This window comes from Lissotriton vulgaris, chromosome 3_1 (assembly GCF_964263255.1).
Source record: "Lissotriton vulgaris chromosome 3_1, aLisVul1.2, whole genome shotgun sequence".
NCBI lineage: Eukaryota > Metazoa > Chordata > Amphibia > Caudata > Salamandridae > Lissotriton > Lissotriton vulgaris.
The window spans coordinates 1708812224-1708826935 of NC_141689.1; positions in this window are offsets into that span (position 1 = coordinate 1708812224).

The following is a 14712-nucleotide window of genomic DNA, read 5'->3' on the forward strand; positions in this document are numbered from 1 at the left end:
ATTCCTTATTTTTCCTTATTTGCGATTCCCAATTTTGCGAATCGCAAATAAGGAATCCCTTTACATTGATTCCTATGGGCCTAGAGGCCCATAGAAATCAATTGGAAGGCATTCTTATTTCGAGATTCGCAATTAAGGAATCGTAAAATGAGAATGTAATTTCAAGGGTGCAGGGGGGTCCAAAGAACCCCCCCTGCACCCCTGAAATGTACCTGAAAGTGCTTTTTTCACACACACATGCCCAAAGGGCATGTGTGTGTTTAAAATGAAACTTTCAAAAATGTACTTTAGTGCATTTTTGAAAGTTTTCTAAAATTACCATAAAGGTGAACTTCATGGTAATGTACCACTTCTAATTTGCGAATTCGCAATTTTTTATTAATCATGCATTGCATTTGAGAGATCGCGAAAATGCAATTTCTTGAACTGCGAAAATAGCAAAAAGCTTCATGCATCCCAAAAACGGGATTTGCATTCGCAAACGGACGAATTTTGCGATTCGCACCGTATGCGAATGCAAAAACCCTTGATGCATGTGGGCATATGAGTCTATCCTCCTAATGCATTCTGATTTGCAGCTGCAGAAACGATAATTAGAAGTGTATGCTACTGAACGATTCGTAGCTTTGGTTTGACCCATGAAACAAATTGTTGGAAGCAAAATACAGTTTAAAATTGCTTAAGTGTTATGATTTCTTTCTAAAAAGAAAAAGGTAGGTGTTAGACCTGGCACCTTGGCGTGAGTCTCCCTTCCACTTTTTGCTGATGTGCCTCCGATGTTTTGCTGGTTTTCCGATACTCAGGGCACTGCGCCACGGCTGATCCGTGCCGCAGTGCAAGTGCTCCCTACTGTAAACTGTACATACGATTGGTATCCATGATTGGCGCATTGGATTTACTGTTAGTCCCTAGTAAAGCGCACGAGAGAGTGCCGGGGCTTGTAGATGCCAATACTGCTGGTGGGCCTGCAGCGCTGGTTGCGCCACCCACCCAAGCAGCCGTAAAGATGTGTCTGGGAACTGCGACCGCAGAACCCGCGTGCAGTCTCGTACTGTCACGCTAGCTGGGCAAGGGTCCCCACTTGCCAGCACCGACCCTTCCCTTGACTACATATTAGCCACCCCTATGGTAGGCCTGCGGGCAGGGTGCATTGTAGGTGCAAGGTAGGACAAGCCCTGATGTGCGTGGCATGTCCTGGTAGTGACTTACAACGAAGACCGTATTTCACTACTGAAGGCTACCTGCTCCATTAGGCCAGACTGAGCTGCGAGGATTATTCCAACCTATAATCCCCGCAGGCTCAAGGAGCATGGTAGTGAGTCATGTTTAGTATGCCTGAACTCAGGATAATGAGATATTTCTTGTAGTCAAGTTTATTTTAGTATCCTGGGTTTGCAAATGCTACCTTTAGAAAGTTAGCATTTGCTTGCCTAACCATTTCAGCTGCCTCTGCCAGTATGTGTATCCGACTGTCTGGGATGTGTGAGTGACAGGGCTGGAGGGATGACAGGTGGTGAATGCGCAGATTACACCTTAGTGGGAGGTAGGAGTGCCTCTTGACTCGAACTGTCACTGTGCTCGGCCACCACAATGCTGGCTCCACCCTCCTGGGGTGCGGCGGATGACTCTGCCGGCACCTGGCCCAGGAAGGGCGAAGCCCCATCAACAAGGTACTCTGGCCACCCCTGTCCGGACAATGCTGGCTCCACCTCCTGTGGGGCGTCTGATGTGCCTGCCCCTCACACTGCAAGCAGAAGCCGGAGTACACCCGCCGGGGTACTCCAGAACTGAGAGTGGCTATGCAAAGGCCCCCCTGGCCTGCGAGAACAAAAGAATTGGCCTATAAAAGAAGGAGCCCTGCTCCTTGAAAGTTAGATCCAGTTTGGGCCACAGAAGGACTCTGCCCTACGAGAAGGACCGTGAGAGACAAGGAAGGGTGCTGACTCTTGCCTGTGTCTGGTGCCTTGCTGCTGAAGGAGAGGAAGACAAAACGACTACGAAAAGACTTTTGTGCTACTTGTGCCAAACTCTGCAAAGAGATCTCCAAGGGCTTGCAACTGAACTTGCCCCCTGACCGGCGTCCCAGGACCAGTGGACGCTACCCCCCTTGGAAGAAAGCGACTGCGGGTGCTGACCATCGCCGCAGCACCGACAAAGAGGAATCTCCTCTAAGGCATCCACCCCCTTCCGACCACCGTGACCGGGGCCCAAAGCAGCAGCGGAAGCAAAGTGAGGACCAGCCGCCGCTGGCCCGAACATCGTGACCACAACTGCACCGGGAGCCCGAGAGCAAAGCAAAGGAGGACCCGTCCGGTCCGAGCTATCGAGGTGGCTGCATAGCGAGCCGTCACTCACCTGCAAGGACAGACAATTGCCCTACGAGAATCCACAAGGTCGGTAGCCTGCCCGACAGCCCAGCTGTGAGCCCACAGCTGCACCGACATTTGGCCGGGTACGTCCTGCACTTGGGGACCGTACTGCCACTTGTCACCGCCGCACAGCCGCCGTCTCCAAGGTCGGAGCGGGCGACGAGGAGAGGACCGTGCCACCACAGAGCACCGCTGCCCCGGACGACCAGTGACCTGCTCGGCCGAAGAGCCGCAACGATCAGCGACACCGGGAAGGCAACGCGACGTGGGACAGATCCCCTGGAAGCCGCCGGCTCCACAAAGAACTTTGTTTAACGCCGGCCTACGGGCCTCAAAAGAACTACGATAAGAACTGTGGTAACCTGAATCTAATATCCTGCAACCGTATCCATAAAGTTATTGACTGTATTCACAAGCCTGCGTAAAATCTATATAAAGATATATATTTTTACAAGAATACAGTCTGGTCTCGTTGTGTGGTGGGTTGGTTGTGAAGGTGTACTGTTGCAAGTGTTTAACCCTATGTGCCCCAAAGATTAGCCTACGACTGCTTAAGCCACACTACCTAGAGGGTAAGCAGAGGTTGTCTGGAAGGTAACCCTCAGCCCTGACGAGGAAGAGAGAGTCCCTGCTTGTCGCTAGTGTTGCACTGCGCCAACTAGAGCCTCCCCCTTCCTACATTGGACGCAGCGGTGAGGATTTCGAATTTACACTTGCGATAGTTATACCCGAGCTTCTGACCACTACACAAGGATTACGGTACAGTTACTAAACCACAGACTTTGCTTTTTGAAAGAAGATTCCGAGTGCAGAAGCCATGCCGGGCACCAAGAGCCTGGATGGAGCAGAGTCCACGACCTCCGAGGTGTTGGAGGTAGAGTGGGACCCCGCCAAAGTGGATAAATATTCCAAGGACGAACTGAAATTCTTTTGCAAGAAACTCAAAGTTCCGCACGCTGGCTGCAAAAACAAAACGCAGCTCTCCAAGGCCCTGAAAGCCTGGATAGAGTCCCGAAAGACCCCGGAAGAGCAAGACGTCCTCGCCGAGCAGAATGCAACGGAGGAGCAGAATGCAACGGAGGAGCAGAATGCGCTTGGGGATCTGATCGATCTCGAGCGACAAGACAGCGAGCACAGCTTTGGAAAAGGCCTGTCGCCAGAGGAGCTGGCGGACAGGAAGGAAACCCGGAATCACGAAAGAAAGTTGGCAGAATTGAAAATCCAGCTGGAGCTGGAAACAAAAAGAATGGCGCTGGAAGAACGAAAGCACCAAATGAATTACGAAATCAAGATGAGGGAGATGAGTCTCAAGGAGAGAGACTTGGATCGGCCTCCCTCTGGTGGCAGCACATCGCCAGTGCAGGTAGAGTCAAGAGTGCATATCCCGAAGGACGTAGTCAAGGAGTTCTTTAAGGGGGATGACATAGGACAATGGTTTAGGGCATATGAGGTAGCCATGTCCTCCCACCGGGTCCCTGACAAGGATTGGGGAGCGGGATTGTGGGGAAGGTTCCTTAGCGAAGGGAGAGATACCTTGCTAGATTTGCCCGTTGAGAATCAGAGGTCCTATACCCACATGAAAGAAGCTTTGTTGAACAGGTACGGGCTTACCCCTGAAATGTATAGACAGAAGTTTAGGGGATGTACTAAGCGGCCTGGGAATACGTATGTGGAGTATGTGACTTACTTTTGCAGAGCGCTGGATGGTTGGGTGAAAGGTAACAAGGTTAATGATTTTCAAGGTCTCTTTGATTTAATTGCATGGGAGCACTTGTCTGATCACTGTTTTCCTGAGTTACGCCAACACCTGATCGATAGCAAGCTGTCCAACCCGAGGAAGCTTGCTGAGGAGGCGGACCGCTGGCTCAGCACCAGGGTCCACAAGGGTCCCGTGGGAGATTCCGCCAAGAGTGGGCAGGGTCCCCAGCAGAAGAGTGGGGGGGACAAGGGGGGAAAACAGAAAGGGTTCCAAAAAGGCCCCCAAAGTAGTTCCCAAGGGAATCCGCAGCAGGGTTCTCAGCCTCCCCCACCCCCGAAGCAGAATGGGGCCCCGACAGGTAAACCTGTTCCAAAGGGGCCCTTCAATTGTTTCAAATGTGGCGAGCCTGGGCACATATCCAGTGACCCCAAGTGTCGCCTATTTGGAAAACCCGCACCCACTGGTGCTCCGCCCCGACAGGTGACTAGCGTTCACCTGGGAGAAGAAATGATGGTCCCGGGGGGTGGAGATCCCGTTCACATGACCCTGGTCTCGTTAGGAGACAGCGAGATGATCCCTACGAACTACCTGCCCTCTAACACTAAGAAATATGGGCAGGTGGTGATCATCAATGGCAAGGAAGCTGAGGCTCTTAGAGACACAGGAGCCAGTGTGACTGCAGTGAGGCAGCACCTGGTGTCTCAAGAGCAGGTTGTACCCCATGCCTACTGTAGGGTTATCAACGCTGATAATTCTGAGAGTCAGTGTCCGATGGCTCAAGTTCCCTTCGAGTGGGGGGGGGGTCTCTGGTACTCTGCAGGTCTGTGTGAGAAAAACCATGCCTGTTGACTGTTTGCTAGGGAACGACTTGGAGCACTCCCCTTGGGAAAAGGTGGAGAAAACGACTCACCTGCGGATGGTGGGTCTGCCTGACTGGGCGTGCGTTACCACCCGGTCGATGGCAGCCAGTAAGGGTGATCGAGAGGTCCTGGGGCCTGATGGAGAGGCCCAGGAACCGGCCTTAGGGAGAAGGCGCAGGGGGCGCGGGAAACCGGCCCCTGAAGTTCCTACGGTCCAGGAGGAGGCAGACCTTGAGGGGGATGCCCTGGAGCCTACAGGGGAACAGATCGCCGAACTGGGGGACCTGCCTGAGCTGACCCATTGGCAGCAAGAAGGAGGACCCTCCAGGGAGGAATTCTGCAGGGAGCAGAAAGAATGCCCTTCTCTCGTGGGTATGCGGCAGCAGGCTGCAGACCAGGCCAATGGTGTTCAGGCCAAAACACATTACGTGTACTGGGAGAACGACCTCCTGTATTCGGAGCCTAAGGCTGCTGAACCTGGGTCAGCCCGTGTGCTGGTGGTACCCCAGAAGTTCAGAGCCTTCCTACTGGGTCTGGCTCATGATGTGCCTTTAGCAGGACATTTGGGGATGGACAAGACCTATGACAGGCTTGTCACCCACTTTTACTGGCCCCAGATGCATAAGAGTTCAGATGCTTATTGCAGAACCTGTCCGACTTGCCAGGCAAGTGGGAAGACGGGAGGGAAGAACAAGGCTCCCCTCCAACCCTTCCCTGTGGTCGGTACGCCATTCCAGCGAGTGGGTATTGACATCGTTGGGCCTCTGGACCCCAAGACAGCCATGGGCAACAGGTTCATCCTGGTCTTGGTGGACCATGCCACCCGGTACCCTGAAGCCATTCCTCTGAGGACAGTGACGGCTCCCGTGGTGGGGCGTGCACTGATGGGAATTTTCTCACGCGTAGGATTCCCTCTAGAGGTGGTGAGCGACAGGGGGACCAATTTCATATCGAAGTATATGAAGTCCCTTTGGCAGGAGTGTGGCGTAACGTACAAGTTCACCACACCCTACCATCCCCAAGGTAACGGGTTGGTTGAAAGATTCAACCGAACCCTCAAAGGCATGATCATGGGCCTAGAAGGTCCGATGAGGCGTAAGTGGGACGTCCTCTTACCATGCCTGCTGTTTGCATATCGCAAGGTGCCACAGAAGTCCCTAGGGTTCAGCCCCTTTGAACTACTGTACGGCCACCCCGTGAGAGGACCACTGAGTTTGGTAAAGGAAGGCTGGGAGCAATCTCCCAGGAAACCTCCCCAGAATGTATATAGCTACATGCTGGCCTTCAGAAACCAGACCAGGCGCTTCAGACAACTTGCCGAGGCAAATCTGGAAGCGAGCCAGGAGGAGATGAAGCGGTGGTACGATCAGAATGCCACTCTGGTCGAGCTTCAGCCTGGACAGGAGGTGTATGTCCTGGCCCCAGTGGAGCCCTGTGCCCTTCAGGATAAGTGGACAGGACCATTCGAGGTTGTGGAGCGGAAGAGCCCCGTGACATACTTGGTGGACATGAAGACGCCCAGGAACCCTTTGCGGGTCCTACATGTCAACCGCCTCAAGCCCCACTTGCGAAGGTCCGAAGTGGGCATGTTGTTGGCAACCGATGACGGAATGGAGGAGGAGTCAGAGCCTCTCCCGGACCTCTTGGTGGCCTGTGAGAAGGATGGGTCAGTGGAAGGAGTTAACCTCTCACCCTCCCTGACCGCCGAACAACAGGAGGATTGCCGCCAGTTGCTGGGGCAGTTTCCTGACCTGTTTTCCCTGGTTCCGAGTGTCACAGATTGGTGCGTCCATGATGTGGACACTGGAGACAGCTTACCGGTAAAGCATAAGGCTTACCGGGTGACTGACAGGGTACGGGCCTGCATCAAGGAGGAGGTCTCCAAGATGCTTGCCCTTGGGGTGGTTGAGTCTTCCAGCAGTCCTTGGTCCAGCCCCGTGGTCTTGGTTCCGAAGGCTGCTGCGCCGGGAGCCACACCCGAACTCCGGTTCTGTGTGGACTACAGAGGACTCAATTCAGTCACGAAGACTGACGCGCACCCCATCCCCCGAGCTGACGAGCTCATTGATCGGCTAGGGGCTGCCCGGTTCCTCAGCACGTTTGATTTAACGTCTGGGTACTGGCAGATCGCCTTGACCGATGGGGCAAAGGAGAGGTCGGCATTCTCTACCCCAGATGGGCATTTCCAGTTCCGGGTTATGCCATTTGGAATGAAGAATGCCCCTGCCACCTTTCAGAGATTGGTCAACCAGGTGTTGGCTGGACTGGACGAGTTCAGTGCCGCCTACCTGGATGACATCGCGGTGTTCAGCGGCACCTGGCCCGAACACCTGTGACACCTCTGGGAAGTGTTGATGGCCCTGTGCAGAGCAGGCCTCACAATCAAGGCAAGCAAGTGCCAGATTGGGCAGGGTTCCGTGGTGTACTTGGGACACCAAGTTGGGAGTGGCAAGGTAGCCCCCTTGCAGCCCAAAATCGAAACCATCCTGGCTTGGGAACCCCCCAAGACCCAGACTGCAGTGAGAGCCTTCCTGGGGCTCACTGGGTATTACAGGAGGTTTGTCAAGGGCTATGGCACGATTGTGACCCCCTTGACAGAGCTGACTTCTAAGAAGCAGCCCAGGAATGTGATTTGGACTGACACCTGTCAGAAGGCTTTTGACACCCTGAAGACTGCCATGTGCACGGCGCCCGTGCTCCTGGCCCCCGATTTCTCCAAGGAGTTCATTGTGCAAACAGACGCTTCAGAGCATTGTGTAGGGGCTGTTCTTTCACAGATGACTGAGGAGGGCTTTGACCAACCCGTAGCCTTCATAAGTCGGAGGTTACTTCCACGGGAAAGTAGGTGGAGTGCAATAGAGCGTGAAGCATTTGCTGTGGTCTGGGCGCTGAAGAAGCTAAGACCCTACTTGTTTGGGTCTCACTTCCGAGTTCAGACAGACCACAGGCCCCTCAGATGGTTGATGCAAATGAGGGGTGAGAACCCGAAACTGTTGAGGTGGTCCATTTCTCTACAGAGTATGGACTTTACGGTGGAACACCGCCCTGGCACCGATCACGCCAACGCTGACGGTCTGTCCAGATTTTTCCGCCTTAGTGATGTGGAACTCCCTGGGGAAGGGTAGTTCCCCCCACATTTCAGCTGGAGGGGACACATGTTAGACCTGGCACCTTGGCGTGAGTCTCCCTTCCACTTTTTGCTGATGTGCCTCCGATGTTTTGCTGGTTTTCCGATACTCAGGGCACTGCGCCACGGCTGATCCGTGCCGCAGTGCAAGTGCTCCCTACTGTAAACTGTACATACGATTGGTATCCATGATTGGCGCATTGGATTTACTGTTAGTCCCTAGTAAAGCGCACGAGAGAGTGCCGGGGCTTGTAGATGCCAATACTGCTGGTGGGCCTGCAGCGCTGGTTGCGCCACCCACCCAAGCAGCCGTAAAGATGTGTCTGGGAACTGCGACCGCAGAACCCGCGTGCGGTCTCGTACTGTCACGCTAGCTGGGCAAGTGTCCCCACTTGCCAGCACCGACCCTTCCCTTGACTACATATTAGCCACCCCTATGGTAGGCCTGCGGGCAGGGTGCATTGTAGGTGCAAGGTAGGACAAGCCCTGATGTGCGTGGCATGTCCTGGTAGTGACTTACAACGAAGACCGTATTTCACTACTGAAGGCTACCTGCTCCATTAGGCCAGACTGAGCTGCGAGGATTATTCCAACCTATAATCCCCGCAGGCTCAAGGAGCATGGTAGTGAGTCATGTTTAGTATGCCTGAACTCAGGATAATGAGATATTTCTTGTAGTCAAGTTTATTTTAGTATCCTGGGTTTGCAAATGCTACCTTTAGAAAGTTAGCATTTGCTTGCCTAACCATTTCAGCTGCCTCTGCCAGTATGTGTATCCGACTGTCTGGGATGTGTGAGTGACAGGGCTGGAGGGATGACAGGTGGTGAATGCGCAGATTACACCTTAGTGGGAGGTAGGAGTGCCTCTTGACTCGAACTGTCACTGTGCTCGGCCACCACAATGCTGGCTCCACCCTCCTGGGGAGCGGCGGATGACTCTGCCGGCACCTGGCCCAGGAAGGGCGAAGCCCCATCAACAAGGTACTCTGGCCACCCCTGTCCGGACAATGCTGGCTCCACCTCCTGTGGGGCGTCTGATGTGCCTGCCCCTCACACTGCAAGCAGAAGCCGGAGTACACCCGCCGGGGTACTCCAGAACTGAGAGTGGCTATGCAAAGGCCCCCCTGGCCTGCGAGAACAAAAGAATTGGCCTATAAAAGAAGGAGCCCTGCTCCTTGAAAGTTAGATCCAGTTTGGGCCACAGAAGGACTCTGCCCTACGAGAAGGACCGTGAGAGACAAGGAAGGGTGCTGACTCTTGCCTGTGTCTGGTGCCTTGCTGCTGAAGGAGAGGAAGACAAAACGACTACGAAAAGACTTTTGTGCTACTTGTGCCAAACTCTGCAAAGAGATCTCCAAGGGCTTGCAACTGAACTTGCCCCCTGACCGGCGTCCCAGGACCAGTGGACGCTACCCCCCTTGGAAGACAGCGACTGCGGGTGCTGACCATCGCCGCAGCACCGACAAAGAGGAATCTCCTCTAAGGCATCCACACCCTCCCGACCACCGTGACCGGGGCCCAAAGCAACAGCGGAAGCAAAGTGAGGACCAGCCGCCGCTGGCCCGAACATCGTGACCACAACTGCACCGGGAGCCCGAGAGCAAAGCAAAGGAGGACCCGTCCGGTCCGAGCTATCGAGGTGGCTGCATAGCGAGCCGTCACTCACCTGCAAGGACAGACAATTGCCCTACGAGAATCCACAAGGTCGGTAGCCTGCCCGACAGCCCAGCTGTGAGCCCACAGCTGCACCGACATTTGGCCGGGTACGTCCTGCACTTGGGGACCGTACTGCCACTTGTCACCGCCGCACAGCCGCCGTCTCCAAGGTCGGAGCGGGCGACGAGGAGAGGACCGTGCCACCACAGAGCACCGCTGCCCCGGACGACCAGTGACCTGCTCGGCCGAAGAGCCGCAACGATCAGCGGCACCGGGAAGGCAACGCGACGTGGGACAGATCCCCTGGAAGCCATCGGCTCCACAAAGAACTTTGTTTAATGCCGGCCTACGGGCCTCAAAAGAACTACGATAAGAACTGTGGTAACCTGAATCTAATATCCTGCAACCGTATCCATAAAGTTATTGACTGTATTCACAAGCCTGCGTAAAATCTATATAAAGATATATATTTTTACAAGAATACAGTCTGGTCTCGTTGTGTGGTGGGTTGGTTGTGAAGGTGTACTGTTGCAAGTGTTTAACCCTATGTGCCCCAAAGATTAGCCTACGACTGCTTAAGCCACACTACCTAGAGGGTAAGCAGAGGTTGTCTGGAATGTAACCCTCAGCCCTGACGAGGAAGAGAGAGTCCCTGCTTGTCGCTAGTGTTGCACTGCGCCAACTAGAGCCTCCCCCTTCCTACAGTAGGTACACATTTCTTTGGTCAGTGATCTTTGTAAAAACACGCAGATTTAAAAGCGTACTGTTTTAAAGTACAATTGATGCAGAAACTGCTTGTCAGAAAAAGACATCCAGTCACTGGCTGTCCTATCAATGGATCCTGCCCCCTTCTCCCGTACTGGTAACTACCGACCATGCAAATGTTTGTGCCCCAAACTAACTGCTTTCAATTCAACTGAATGTCAAGTGTGTGTTTTTCGAAGAAAGACAGCTTTCTAATTTAGCCGTTGGTTCGTTTTGTGAATTTATATAGGACTTTGTTGCATGCAGTATGTCTAAACTAATGGTAAAATAATATATTTTACACACAGGCATCTATCCTACCCCCAGGCCACCTAGTATGATGAAATGGAATGATTTGCAATGTGGTTCATTTATACTAAAGTCATTGATGTCATTTATGGGAAAGCAGGGGTCATAGCTGTGACCCCTAGCGTGCCCCTTTCTACCCCTGGCACTGTCTTTGTCCAATAATTTTTCACTAATAGTTAAGAATATTATTCACTATTAGTGTGTAGGAAGGTAGGATCCTTCTGCATGGTTACCCCCACTTTTTGCGTGGGGCCAAGTTGTTTTTGAATAGTCTAACTGTGATCCTGCTAATCAGGACCACAGTCTCTCTGCTTTCTCCCGTAAACTGTTTTGGTCAGTATTTAGGTGCATCCCAGATTGGATACTGGGATACCCTTATCAGTTCTTTGTATATGTTTTTTTTGGTCAAAATTTATTTTTATTGAGCATCAAACAAAGCATAACAGAGAGGGTAATGACCTCAAAGGCACCGAGGGCGCTCAGGTTCCGGGGTTGCAATTCAGTCAGCTATGATGGGTTTAGCTTCACATGATCCCAAAGCCTGCTACATCACCGTGCAGAATGAGTGATGCTAATTCAAAGAAAATATAACAACCCCCAGAACAAAGAACTCCCCCACCCACCCCCCCACCCCCATCCGGTGGTGACTAAATTTTAATGGAAGAGTAAGAAAATAATACATAGGAGGCAAGTTTTGACTTGGCATAGTGACTAGTGGAGAGGTTAAGGCAGTCCCAAAGTATACCTTAAGGGCCTCAGAGTGTCAACGTGTCAAAAGGGAAACCTATACTTGGAAGAGGTGCATGCCCCGTACCATCGGAGGACAAACCGCAGAAGGTAGACCCGGAGACAGAAAGGCTACCAAAGGACCCAAGCTGAGCACAAAATCTTCTAAATTGTCCCGAAAAATGTCCGCAAGATGTTCCATGGAAAGTATCCTCCACAGGCGGGCATGCCACAGCGATGTCACCGGGGTAGCCGCCTTCTTCCATGCAGCTGCAATTGTGAGCTTGCCTGCCCCCAGACACGTCCACATAATCGCTTTGTCAGTTTTAGTTTGCCTGGCTAAGATGGGGTCTCTGACTCCAAAGAGAGCAAAGTCAATGGAAACTGGAATTGCATAACCCAATATGTCTTTGATAAGAGATACAATCTCGTCCCAAAATGGTCAAATCTTAGGGCAGTCCCACCATATATGCCTGAAGCCTCCCTGAAGCCCACATCCCCGCCAACAAAGATCAGAGGTGTCCTGGAAAACTCGTTACAGCTTAGTGGGGTGTAGGTATCAATCGTGTAATGTTTTATAGTGAGCTTCTCAAAGAGCCATGGACTTGTTGTGCTTGGCAATGACCCTCCATATAAGTGCCCATTCCCCATCCAAAATGTCCCTACCTAAAACTTGCTCCCAAAAAGACATTTAGCATGCCCGTGGAGAGTGTATGGTGTGGAGCAGCATGTCATAGAGAGCCGAGATAGTGCCTTTCATGGAGCCAGCCGTATAGGCCACAAACTTCTCCATTTCCGTAAGTTACCTAGTAGCCGCCTCCCTAATGTGAGGTGTTGTGACCCAATGTTTGAGCTGAAGATAGTGGTAATGTTGACTCTGCGGGATCGTGAATTCCTTCTTACACTCATCAAACATCAAGACCTCCACATAATGAAACAAATCAGATATTTAGAGGCAGTCCCCTTCCCTCCAACTGTCAAAGGGCCCCTCATGTAGCGCCAGGAGGAATTCTGGAATAAAATGAATGGGTGTGTAAGGGGAACGGAATGAAGTCCAACCCTCCCTGTGTGTAACCTTATCCCAAATGATCAAAGTCGTGCGGGTGGGGGTTCCAAGATATGCTCTGGGAGGACGATCTCTCCTGGGTTTCCAAAGTACATCCCATATATATCGCCCCACAACGGCACGGTCCATATGGAGCCAGTGCTTGTCTGATTCCCTTGCCGACCACTCAGCTGTCACCCGCAACTGAGCAGCTTGATAATATAAAGTAAAGTCAGCGAGGGCCAATCCGGCCTTATCTCGGGGGCGTCTGAGCATATGATAGGACAGGCGTGCCCTCCCCCCTTGCCAAATTAATTTAGTGATCAGAGTGCAGAGTCTCGGCAACAAAGTACTCTCAACTCGATAGGGAGCGCTTGGAATAAATATAAAAATGTAGGTGAAACTGTCATTTTGATTGCATTAATTCGCCCCAGCCAGGAAATGTAGAGGGGTGGCCATCGTTTAAGGTCCTGCTGGAGTTGAGTCAGCAGAGGAGGGTAATTTGTTTTGTACAGCTCACCCAGCTTAGCTGTGAGATGCGCTCCCAAATAGAGTAAAGAGTGTTAAGCCCATTGAAAAGGCGTCAGGTATTTCAAGCGAAGCATCTCAGCAGGAGGAAGGGTTAGATTAAGTATGTACCTGCTCAAAGCTGCGTAGTTCTCCTTGTACTGCCTGCAACACATTCACCGGAACCGCAATCAAAAGGAGGATGTCATCGGCAAAAAAATAGGTCATATGCTCAAACCGCAAAAGGGAATGCCTCAGATCTCGTCGTTGGACCCAAACCTGACCGCCAAGGGTTCAATACTAAGGGCAAACAAGGGGAGTGAAAGGGTGCACCCCTGTCGAGTGCCTCTGCTCAGAGCAAAAGGGGAGGAGGAGCAACCGTTTACCGTCACGCAAGAGGTGGGATGATGGTAGTTGGCCTTCACCAAATTAAGAAAAGTGTCTCCAAACCCGAACTTTCGCATAGTAAAAAAGGGGAAAGCCCAGTCCACCCGATTGAAGGATGTTTCCGCATCGAGACCCACTAAAATTGTGGGGATCCTAAACCTGGAAGCTTTCTCGATCAGATGAACAGTACGCCTGATGTTGGCATGTGTTTACCTACCTTTTATAAGGCAAGATGGGTCGGGATGGATTAATTCTGGCATCAGATTCTCCAGACGCGCTGCTAAGATTGCGAAATAATGTTTAGCATCCAAATTAAGAAGCGCGGTGGGTCTGTAGGAGCTGCAGAGTTTCGGATCCTTACCAGTTTTGGGGATTACTGCGATCACTGCCTCCGCCATAGAGCCGGAGACCTGGGCATCGGAGGCAATGGTCCGAAATAAAGCTGTAAGATGAGGAATGAGCTCTGCTGAAAAACACCTGTAAAAATGAGATGTAGGGCCATCAGGCCCCAGGGCTTTATGCAGTTTGAGTCTAGAAATAGTCTCCCGTACCTTCCTCTGCGTTATGGGGGAATCTAACTGATGCCCAGGATAACTGCGGGAGGGTAAGGGTATCTAAAAATTGTTGTTACCGTTCTGTGTCTGGAGTAGTGCTCAGATAGAGCTGACCATAGAAATCCCCAAATATGTGTGCTTTAGCGGAGTCGGAGTCTGTGAGGTGTCCCTGACGATCTAAAATCCCCCCAATGAAGTCCCTTTCCCTTTGTACCCTAAGCTGGCGTGCCAAAAGCGAGCCAACCTTATTGCCCTGTGCGAAGGAAGACTGACGGATCTTTAGTAGAGTGAATTCCGCCCGATTGGAATATATGGACTGTAGTTTACCCCTGAGAGCGGTGAGTTGTTTCTGGAGAGCTCGGGTTGGGGTGGCTTTGTGTGCCTGTTCAGCAATGTCCAGTTCCTTCTCAAGAGCCACCTTTTCCCTCGTCCTTTGTTTGTTTAGTATCAAATTAAGTTGAATGTATTTTCCTCGAATCACAGCGTTAAAGGCATCCCTGGTATTCTGTGGGGATGTGTCCTGTGGGTCATTATGCACAAAAAAGTCAGCAATGGCCACCCTTATGTCCTCTCTAGCCACTGGATCTCGGTGAGAGCCAACGGGAAATTCCACCTCGGAGACCTCGGAGAGGTCCCACTCCAGAGAAGGCCCAAGGTGATCAGGCTGTGGTCTGAGACAGCTATCGGGAGTATCTGGGCAGCCTGGAGTATCCCTAATAGGGATTGGCT